Source organism: Vulpes vulpes, chromosome X, assembly GCF_048418805.1.
Source record: "Vulpes vulpes isolate BD-2025 chromosome X, VulVul3, whole genome shotgun sequence".
Classification (NCBI taxonomy): domain Eukaryota; kingdom Metazoa; phylum Chordata; class Mammalia; order Carnivora; family Canidae; genus Vulpes; species Vulpes vulpes.
Window position 1 is genome coordinate 39,573,169 of NC_132796.1, and position 11,180 is coordinate 39,584,348.

At 46.1% G+C, this 11,180-nt stretch overlaps 1 long non-coding RNA gene across 3 annotated transcripts in view; it reads right to left on the reverse strand.

Annotated features, from left to right (window-relative positions):
- The window catches only part of LOC140596302 (uncharacterized), a 128,186-nt gene extending 117,425 nt beyond the window's left edge, over nucleotides 1-10,761 (reverse strand). For all 3 annotated transcript variants that reach the window (XR_011998336.1, XR_011998337.1, XR_011998338.1), the window contains exons 1-3: nucleotides 10,546-10,761; nucleotides 9,685-9,783; nucleotides 8,369-8,470 (exon numbers count right to left, since the gene is read on the reverse strand). This is a non-coding gene — a long non-coding RNA (uncharacterized lncRNA). The remainder of the gene's footprint in view (nucleotides 1-8,368; nucleotides 8,471-9,684; nucleotides 9,784-10,545) is intronic.
- Nucleotides 10,762-11,180: the final 419 nt, after the last annotated feature.

Sequence of the window (11,180 nt, forward strand, 5' to 3'; positions counted from 1 at the left end):
AGCACCCTTCTAACTTCTAATCCAGCCTTGTGATTCTAGCACCAGGCCAATCCAAGGTCAAATCTAATCCAAAGTGAAAATTCTTGGTGTAATGCTTTTATTTAATGAATATATATATATATATTTGGACCAATAGTGATGGAAAAATCACTGCTACTGATGCAAAATACAACACAGTAGGTGCTCATTTACTGAGCATGTAGACATGGAGACCCGACATCACCACTGGGAAGAGCTCCTACACACACACACACACACACACACACACACACACAAGGACTTTGGTCATTCTGTGAACCCAATGTTCACAGGCAGAGCAGAAGAACATGTCAGAGAGGTAGAGAAGGGTGTGGCCAAAGACTATCACTTAAACCCCAGCAGTCAGGGACGCCTGGGTGGCTCAGTGGTTTGGTGCCTGCCTTTGGCCCAGGGCGTGATCCTGAAGTCCGGGGATCGAGTCCCATGTCGGGCTCCCTTCATGGAGCCTGCTTCTCCCTCTGCCTGTGTCTCTGCCTCTCTCTCTGTGTGTGTCTCTCATGAATAAATAAATAAAATCTTTAAAAAGAAAAACCCAGCAGTCAGGTTATTTCTGTGAGTCTCCATAACGCGATTAAGAACATGCACAATATCACCACACATGGTGGTTAATAACAGAAAATATCCCACGTCGCCATACATAGGGGTGAGAGAAAACGAGAAGACAAGAGCTGACCCTCCGTACAGATTCTTTATTACCAAAGCACAAGGTGTCCCCTCAGCGCCCATAGCCTTTTACTTCACACAGTTCATATATTTTCTGAAGTGGGGATTAGTGAGTGTTCAGAGAGGATAAGAGGATGACTGATGAACCATCTAGTCCCTCTTAAATGTCTATGCTTTATGGGTTTTATTTTCTTTAATGATTTTATTTAATTATTTGAGAGTGAGAATGAGGGGGGAGGGGTCCAGGGAGAGGGAGAAGCAGACTCCCCACCCAGCAAGAAGCCCAACATGGGGCTCAATTCCAGGACCCTAAGATCATGACCCGGGCCAAAGGCAGATGCTCAACCGAGCCACCTAGGCATCCCAAATATATGTTTTTAAATTCTCACTTAAAAGCCGAGTTGTGCCCAAAACACCATTCAGTGTGGCATCTGAGGTTCCTTCTAAAGTTATCACCTTGAATATGTTAGTCATTTCCCTATCATAACCTTCTTCAATATAAATACTTAACTAATAATCCCTGATACAACTCAAGTCACTGTTCTGTATAGCTGTTTCAGTAAATCAGCTCTATGCTTACTCAAGATTTTTGTACAGCTTTTGCTAGTATTTTAACCTTATACAGGAGGATGTGTATTCTCTCCCTGTCTCTCTCCCTCTCTCTCCCCACCATATAGTACATATAGACTATGTATTTATATAATATACATTAATAGATATAACTTAGGAAGGAGCATTCACATTATGCAACATGTAAGGAATATTAGTATATAAAATATTTTACACTACTGTCTATTTCAAACTAGCTCTTGGGAAAACAAAAAACATGAATACCTGCACATGCTATCTCAATTAATATCCTACTTCAATCTGTTAAAATACCTTGATTTGCTCAATTGTTAATAGTTAAAACTACTGATTTTTCTAACTCAAAAGTAGGTATGGTCTTCTAAAAATATTGAACTACAGTTCCTTGATTTTATGTCATTTTACCTAAACAGCAAGGACAATACAAAGATTTAGTAAGAAACGGATTTTTTTAAGAAACTGATTTATAAATAGAGTACAGTGAGATATGAACTACATCTTTTGTTCTCTACAAAATAAAAGGAAAACACGCCATGAAAAAAATTTAAGATATCTTTTAACATAAGTGAAAGTTCTATTTTCACCCATAGATAGTAACACATCTGTTATTTTGACAGAGGATTACTTGGGTTGTGGATGTTTCATGCCTTTAACTGTGTCAGCGGCCAATCTAGGAATGGCACGTGGCAGGAGAAAAACATGTGAAAGGTCGTTAAGAGGTCATAAGGGGTCTTATAGCCCTTCAAGTGCCTCCTGTTTTACACTTTCTCGCCACTTCATAGTTCAGCTGTATCTCTAGGATCAGTAGAAATGGGCTTGAAGGAGGAAAAATCTAGATCTGTGTTCTTTACTTCTAACAGCTCTACTAAAACATACTATGTACTATGACAAAGTTCTGGAAAAACTCAAACTGATCCAAGATTATTCTACTACCTCTGAAGTTGAGGTCATTTCATGTATAGTTTTCTAAGAATATTTATCAATATACATTTCATGTATATTTCAATTAAGCTCCTGCACCTGTATTGTAACCATACTTCCTCTTAATGTACACTAGTCCTTAAAAAGAATCCTTTAATTGGTAGTAAATCAGAAACACTGAACTTCATGTTTCATGCTCAGCAGTTGAGCATCTGCCTTCAGCTCAGGGCTTGATCCTGGGGTCCCAGGATGGGGTCCCACATTGGCCGCCCTGCAGAGAGCCCGCTTCTCCCTCTGCCTGGGTCTCTGCCTCACTCTGTGTCTCTCAAGAATAAATAAATAAAATCTTTAAAACAAAACAAACAAATAAACAAAAAGCAAAAGGTGGAGAGGAGCTGAGCCCTTGCTAGAAGAGCCAGCCCTCAACCCACCTCTTGGAAAACCTGCCCAGATCCAAAGAACTGCCCAGCTGAGTCCTATCCAAATTGTCAACTCACAGAATCAAGAGCTAAGCTAAATGCTGGTTCTTTTAAACCACTGATCAGGGGCACTTGGGTGGGGTCTGCCTTTGGCTCAGGTCATAATCCCAGAGTCCTGGGATCTAGCCCAGCAACAGGCTCCCTGCTCAGCAAGGAGTCGGCTTCTCCCTCTCTCTCTCCCCCTGCTCATGCTCACTCATGCACATGGCTCTCTCAAATAAATAAATAAATAAATAATAAAAATTTAAAAACCACTGACTAAAACAATATTGTGTTTGTTAAGCAGCAAAGGCTAACTGCTACAGTAAGGAATGGAGTCATTCAGTGAACATGTAGCAAATGTCTTCCTATGTAAACGAGTGCTCTCAGTAATTACTGGGGGCACATAGATTAATATGCAATAGTGCTTACATTTAGTCATCCGCTCCAAGGACACTAATAAAGTGTGAATTACAAAATCTACTTAGAGGATAGGAAGGCTCACTCAAAGAAGAGGTCACATTGGAGCTGATTTTTAAGGGAAAAAATACGAAGTCATCGGTAGATAGGAATGGACGTCAGAAGCAGACAAGAAACAGCATGTGCAAAAGCACAGATGCAGGAAAGAACTCAAGGAATGTTCTAGGAATGGCAAATAGTTTAGGACAGATGGAGTGTGGGGAGGAAACGGCAGACGATGGAACAGGAAAAGCAGGTCGAAGGCAAATAATTAAGGGTATCCTACTGTAAATCATGCTAAGGAATGTGAATGCCTCTTGTAGGGTGTAGAGAGCTACAAATCACTTTTTAAATAGGAAATGACATGAGTAAGTCTGTGTTTTAGGCAAAAGCAAGCTGATGACAAGTGGGGGATTAGAGGCAAGGGGAAGAATCAGGGAGATCGGTTGGGAGGCTATTACTACAATCCCAAAGGCGACCTGAACCAAACTAAATATAGCCTCTAAGAGGGATAGGGACTGTGTGGGAGGAGGGAGACAGTGCCAAGATGTCTACTTTGGGATCCTGTATTCGTGGTAAATATATTAAGGCAGGAAAGCAGAAGAGCAGACTGAAGAGGAACGATACGTGTGTTTTATTAAGACACATGTCATCAGAGATCCAGTGGGAGACGTCCAGGGGGCAGGTAAAGATAAAGAGCTAGACCTTCTGCTGAAGGGCAGGTGGGGAGAACAGATGATAGACCAGGGGAGTCTTTTGAAGACAGGGCAGGGGGAGAGGGACAACTGAAGACCTAAGAATGAACATGAACACAGAGCACTGAGAGGAAAAAAATACAGGTGAAGAGAAAAAGCTAATGAATGCCAGAGGGGCATTGATAATTTCAGAGGCCAAGAAAAGAAGGAGCATCCACCAATGGCAACTCTCCCTGGGAAGGGAAAAAGGGAAGGGTCATTCAGCACGTCTGGATTATGAATTAAGGAAAAGTGGATACTCATACATTATGCCACATTCTTTCCTCCAGCCAAGTCATCACCAGGCTCTTCCCTAGGGTTCTTCCCACTCTGGAGGGGCTCTGAGGACATAATCAGTGTTAGGGGGAGACCACAATAGGGGCCACTTAAGTAAGTGTCCATGAATCTTCTTGAAAAAAAACCCTTTTTCAAACCCCTTCTCTGGCACCTGCTACAACAAAGAACATTTCCAACTTTCATTCTTGGGGTACTTATTTTAAATATGCTTATAATTAATATACTGCATTTTCCAAACATATTGCCTTTATCTATTTCTAATAACTAAAAGGGAGGTTTTAAAAAATAACCCCAAGATAGGCAAAAGTTTTATAAATAGAACACAAAAAGCAATAGCCATAAAAGAAAAAAAAGTCCATCATTGGACTTCATTAAAAGTCATCAAAGACTGCATGAAGATAGTGAAAAGGCAAGCCACACACTGGGAGAAAATACGTGTAATACATATTATCTGACAAAGGACTCCTATACAGAATACAAAAGAACTCAAAGAAAAAGATCCACTTCAAAACCTGGCAAAAGATTTTAACAAAAATTTCACAAAATGGTATCGAAATGCCAGTAAGTTCATGAAATGGTATTTAACACTAGCCACTAGGAAATAGAAATTAAAACCGTAAGGACCACTTCACACCCGTTAGGATGACTATTATCAAAAGAAAAAGGAGAAAGGAAAAGAGGGAAAAAAGAAAAAACAGAATAGGGGCGGCGCTTGGGTGGCTCAGTCCTTTGAGCATCTGACTCGATTTCAGCTCAGGTCTTTCTTTTAAAGATTTTATTTATTTATTCAATACAGACACAGAGAGGCAGAGACACAGGCAGAGGGATAAGCAGGCTCCCCTCGAGGAGCCTGATGTGGGTCTCCATCCCAGGATCCCAGGATCATGACCTGAGCCATAGGCAGACGCTCAACCACTGAGCCACCCAGGAGCCCTCAGCTCAGGCCTTGATCTCCGGGGTCGTGGGATAGAGCCTGGATTTGGGGTTCCGTGCTGGGTATGGAGCCTACTTGGGGTTCTCTCCTACTCTCCCTTTACCCTCTCCCTCCCCCACTCACTAGCATGCTCTCTCATTCTCTCTTCCTTTCACTAAAAATCTTAAATAAAGGAAAAAACAGAATTAAGTGTTGGCATGGATGTGGAGAGACTGCGGCCCCCTTCCACTCTTCTGAGAATGTCACACCGTGCAGGAGCTATGAAAAACAGGATGGTGAGTTTCTCAAAAAATTTAAATAGAATTACCATAGCCGATCCAGCAGTTCCACTTCTGGGTACGTGCCCCCCCCAGGAAACTGAAAGCAGGGTTGTGAAATACTTGTACACCCATGTTCTGAACAGCACTATTCACAACAGGCAAAAGGTGGCAGCAATCTCAGTGTCCACCCGACAGATAAGTGGATAAACAAAATGTGGTAGATGCCAATGGTGTGATAGCACTCAGCCTTAAAAAAAAAAAAAAAAATCCTGACACGTAATACAACATGAGTGAATCTTCACATTTGGCTCAGTAAGACAAGCCAGTTACAAAAGAGCAAATATTCTGTGATTCTACCCGAGATACTTGAAGTAGTCAAATTCATTGAGACATAAAATACAATGGTGCTTGCCAGGGGCCATGGGGAAGGGAAACCAGGGATTTACTGTTTGATGGGCACAGTTTCAGATCTACAAGATGAAAACAGTTCTGCAGACACATGGTAGTGATGGTTGTTACCCAACAATGTGAATGTGCTTACAGCCACTAACTGTACGCGCATCAAGGGGTTACGGTGGTGTATTTTGTTACCTGTGTTTTGCCACCACTGAATTTGTTTCCATTTTAAAACCCCCAGGGAGATAACAGTATGCCCTCCCACCAAGAATAGCTGAACTTAAAAAAGACTGCCCCCCCCAACCAAGTGTTAGTGAAAATACAGAACAACTGGAATAACTGGAACTCCTTACACCACTGGTAGAGTCTACGTTGGTACAATCACTTTGGAAGACTATTTGGCAATTATTTACTAAAGGTGAATATAAGCCTCCTCTATGACCATGCAACTCCATTCCTAGGTGTGTGCTCATGAGAAATGAGTGGGCATGTGCACCAAAAAAACGTTAAGGAAGACTGTTCATAGCAAGAATGTTCAGGGTCACCTGGGTGGCTCAGTCCAATAAGTCCCGGACTCTTGGTTTCAGCTCAGGTTCTGATCTCAGGGTCATGAGATGGAGCCCTGTGCAGCTTCTTCAGCCTCCAAGTCTGCTTCCTCCTCCTCCCTCTCCCCCACCTCCTGCCCCTCTCCCCCACCTCCTGCCCCTCTCCCCACACTGCCCCCCCCAACACTCCATGCTCTCTCTAAATAAAATTTTTAAAAATAAAAATGAATTTTCGTAGTTGCTTTATTCGTATTAGCCACATACTAAAAACAACCCTAAAATCCAACAGAATGGATAAACAAATGTAGTATGTCCATCCAACTATAAATCAACAATGAACTAGAATGAATTACTACTACACACAGTAACACTGATGAGTCTCCCATAATTATGTTAATGTGAAAGACACACAAGAATCCCTTAACTGCATGAAGACTGCCTGAAGACATACACAAGAATCCCAAAACTAGTAGCTGGAGTTTTTAAAAACCATAATGTGAAAAAAGAAACCTGAATATGGTTACCTTCAGGTTTGTAGTGAGTGAGATAAAAACGGACCAGAAGGGGAAAGAGGAGAAAATCGGGGGTGGCGGAAGAGATCCATATCTTGACCTGGGCGGTGTTCACACATGTCAAAATTCACTGAGCAGGACACTTTGGAATAATGTGTTTTACACTTTATTGTATGTATGTCATACCTCATAAAATAAAATATCTCTAAAGCACCTAATATCTCTACAATGAGGGTAGTAAGATTCAAAAAGGGAATAAAAATCTCAACTTGAAAAAAAAACTCAACTTGTTGGGCTATTCCTTTCAGACCCAGAAGATGAGACCCTATTCCTATTAGAAGCATAGAGGGTTGATTAGTTGCCGGAGTCAGATAATGAATCTAATAAGTCCCACACACTGCAAACTTACCTGTTCCTAAATGTCGACAAGCTTTCCTGAAGCCACTCCATATCCGTGGGGTCTTTACATTAAGAACCCCCTCAGTCCTCAGTCTAGCCTATACTTTCTGAGTCAGAGGTCCCAATTTGCTTTCTACTGGTACGTGTCCAATTTGGCCTTTTAAAGCTTTGAGAACAGCATCTGACTTTGTTTTACACCCTCATCGGCAGGGGCTAATTAAATCCCTCTTCAGCTATAAAGGCAGAATGTCAAAAATCACAAGATATCACCACATTCCCGAATTGTGATTAATGCGTACACCCCGAGGAAAGAGAAAGCTTCATTCTCCTTAACAGCCATTTTGATGCCTGCCCCTTACACAGCCAAGGTAGCAAGAACTTTAACTTCCCAGGGAGAGCACCATGAGCCATGGCCCACCATTCTAAGAGAAAAATCCACAAAGCTAAACCCCTCCCTTCTTCCACCATTCATAATACTGTGCTACCCAGTCGTTGAAAAGGCCCTTAATATGCAAATCTTTATGTTTTAATGACCCTCGAAGGCAAATTCTTTTCAATTGCATCACAATGAAAAACTCTTAATTTGATAGTCTTTGATCCCCTTTGAAACCTGCCGTTAATTTAGTGAACTGGGTGAATTATGAAGGTACCTCGTCTGTGTTCAGCTTGGGAAAAGGAAAAAGGACGAGATGGTCAAAAAAAAAAAAAAAAAAAAAAAAAGCCTGGTTTCAAAGAGGCAGCCTGATGCCTTGGTGTTCTGGTAAGCGGTATGCCCAGTCAACAGCGAGATGTAGTTTTTGTGAAAAGCAGATACTATCGTGTAGGCTCAACAGGGTGACTGGTTAAAAGTGTCCCAAATGAAATCATTCAAAAAAAATTAGCAGTTTTACACAGTTTAAGCAAGTGTTTTTAAAAGCAACGACTTGTTAAATGCAAAGCCACATAGTCACAACAGAAAACAAAGCTTCTTTTGGGGTAGGGAGGTAAAAAGTAACAGAACCACACACAGGATTTTATTTAAATACACTGTAATAGAATAAACTGGTTTTCTCCTCTGGAAATGCCTCAAAATAGGTTTCACTTCATAAAAGTCTATATAAATGTCAAGATATTGGAATGCGATAATTATAAAACCGGCTAGGTGTATTAATTTTTCTACATACCTGTGGTTTTTCTGATTCCAGTACTAGCTTACTCGTGTATATTCACTCCTATTTTTCAGAAACCACTTCTGGAAGCTCCCGTTTTGGCTTCCACACTGCCACCTGTAGACATAAAAGAGAAATAAACCTTATGCATTATTCATCAACCACGCATCTTTTCTAAGCAACTAACAGGGACAATTGGGGCAAAAGTCTTTGCTCCGAGAGATTTTTTTAAAAGTGTTCTTTCTCCTCTGTGTGGAAATTCTTAAGGAGTCCCTCCCGGGAAGGTTTGATAAATTACTTAGAAATCGAAACAGATTAAATCTCACATCAACACCACTCTGATGAGTCCATTAAAGAAAGAGACGGAGTCACAGAACCCATCCACATGCCAACCCACAACCATTTCAAGATCTGCCACTTCAAATCAGAAGACACTTTAACCACTTTGTTAGCTAGGGAATTGAGAATTCTGTAAATTACCCCAAAGAAGAAAAAACCATGAGGGAGAGATCCAGGCAAAGCACACTTGCTCACATGGCTGTAAAATATCTATTAAAAACAGTAATATCAATTCTCAAATGAACCAGTGCTTTATCCATCCTAAACAGCAGTTAGGTGGGGCTGTTTTCCTCAGAATGCCATATTCCCGTTGTGAATGTGAATGTAGAGCGCTGAAAGAAAGGGCTTTCCCAAAACCCCATCGATTTTACCACAGGTAGGTCTTTTTTACTTTAAAAGAAAAAAAAAAAAAAGTCAGATGTATCCAAATCTAAGAGCAGAAGAAGCAGACCAAGCAATAAATGAAAATCCACGAACTCTCAAGTCAAAGCAGCCATGAGGTGAGGGACGTGTGCGCGCGCGCGTGCGAGAAGAGTCAGAGATAGAGACACACACAGATTTTAGAGTTACTGAGAGTAACAGAGCAAAGCAGGGTGTGTTCTGTGTCTGTAAGGGAGAGCGAGGGAACAGAGACAAAGATTCTAGAGTGAATTGAGAAAAACAGACGGAACCATGGGGTGCTGTGAGTGTGCCCGCGCGTGTGAGACAGAGACAGAGACAGACACAGATTTTAGAGTTAACAGAAGAGCACCGCGCCGCGCAGCTCTTTACCTCCCGTGTCCCACCGTCCACAGAGAGCAAGTGCCCCAGCTCCAGCACCTTAAGCCGAAGACACAAGCCCCACCCCCACCCCACCTCCACCCCCAGCCCCACCCCCACCCCACCCGCTAGGCGAGAGAGCGCCAGCAGCCACCCAGCCGGCAAGGCCCGCCGAACCCGCAAAGCCCGCGGGCTTTTTTGTGGCCCCACCGGAGGGATCCATCCCCACTTACCCGCGATTCACTTTAACGCCCGGGAAGCCTGGTGGGGTCTTAAGAGTTGCCGCAAATCCAAGAAAATCCAGTCTCCTCGAGCCACTCTCCTCCTTCTCCCTAGGGCGGACATTCGCACACGCTCTCACTCCCTCCCTTCCCAACCCCGAACACGCGCTGGGCCATCCCAAGAGGCTCTTTGGGGGCCGGCCAGCGACCCAGCCTGCTCCCACGTGCCTCCATTAACCCTTCGTCCAAACGCGCACAAGGCGCCAAGTGCATGTGCACCGTCTGCCTTCAGAGAGAAGTTCGGCAAACCCCACCCCGCCCCACCCCCGCACACAATCACACACCCCACTCCGGCCCTGAAAGCGCCGGCGAGCGCGCGGGCTCAGGCTCCGGGCGGGCGGACAATACTCCAGCAACTCCTGCCTTCCCCGCACGCGCCCCGGCGGGTCCTGCCACCACACCACTCTCGCGTCTCCCCGGCTTCCTCCAGTCCCGAGGGCCCAGAGCAGCGGCCTCCGGATGGTTGCTAGGTGTAGACGGCGAAGGAGGAGAGACCCGCACGCACCACCGAGATGGGGGGGGGGGGGGCGGTCGCCGTCCTTCCAAGCCGCCCCGGGGCTCCGCTCCCGAGAAAGCGGCGGGGGTGGGGGCTGAGACCGGAGGGGGAGAATCCCCAGGGAGGCAGCTCCTCCGCACCTCTTCCCCACCTAGCACAGCGCGCGCGCACAAGCGTGCACACCAAGGGGCCGCGCACCTTCCCGCTGCCCCCGGACCTACCCGGCCCTCGCCCCCGAGCTCGGTGGCCCCGACGCCAGGGCATCCGGCCCGCGGCGGCTCCGGAGGGGGCAGAGGGCCGCGCTCGGGGGTGCCCACCTGCGCGCAGGGTAGCCGAGGCGGCCGGTGCGCCGCCCGCCGCGCCGCGTCCGCTGCAGGAGGAGGTGGAGGCGGCCCGAGCCCCGGACTCCACACGTCTCCTCGCTCCCCAGCGTGCGGTCCTCGCTTCCTCTCCTCGGCGAGGGTGAGCCTCCCACCTAGCCCGCAGGTTCTGCCACCGGCCCGCGGCCCGCCCGAGCCAGAGCTGTCCTCCCCGCCCCTTTCCCGCCGCCCCGCGCAGCGCGCGCTCCGCCCCCCGCCCGCCCACCCCCGCCCGGGCGCAGCCGGGGGCTGCGGGCCCCGGGCCTCAAGTCGCCGCTCCCCGGATCCGGGCGGGGGGCGGGGGGTTGGCGGGGTTCCGCCCAGACCCCGCGCCCCTAACCCGCTCCCCTCTCCCGCGCCGGCCGCGGCCGCCCGCACTCACCCCGCGGTCAAGGGTGTGGGCACCGCACGCTCTGCCCTCGGTCTTCCGGCGTCGCCGCACCCCGCGAGGCACCTTCCACGGCCCAGAGGGTGCCTCGTTTCTTGGGGGAAACGGGGGTTGGTGAAGCGGGGTGGAGTGAGCCGGAGAGAGAGAGAGAAGGCAAAGAAATTAGCATGTCAACTGCCAGGGGATACAAGTTGCTGCCTGTGCC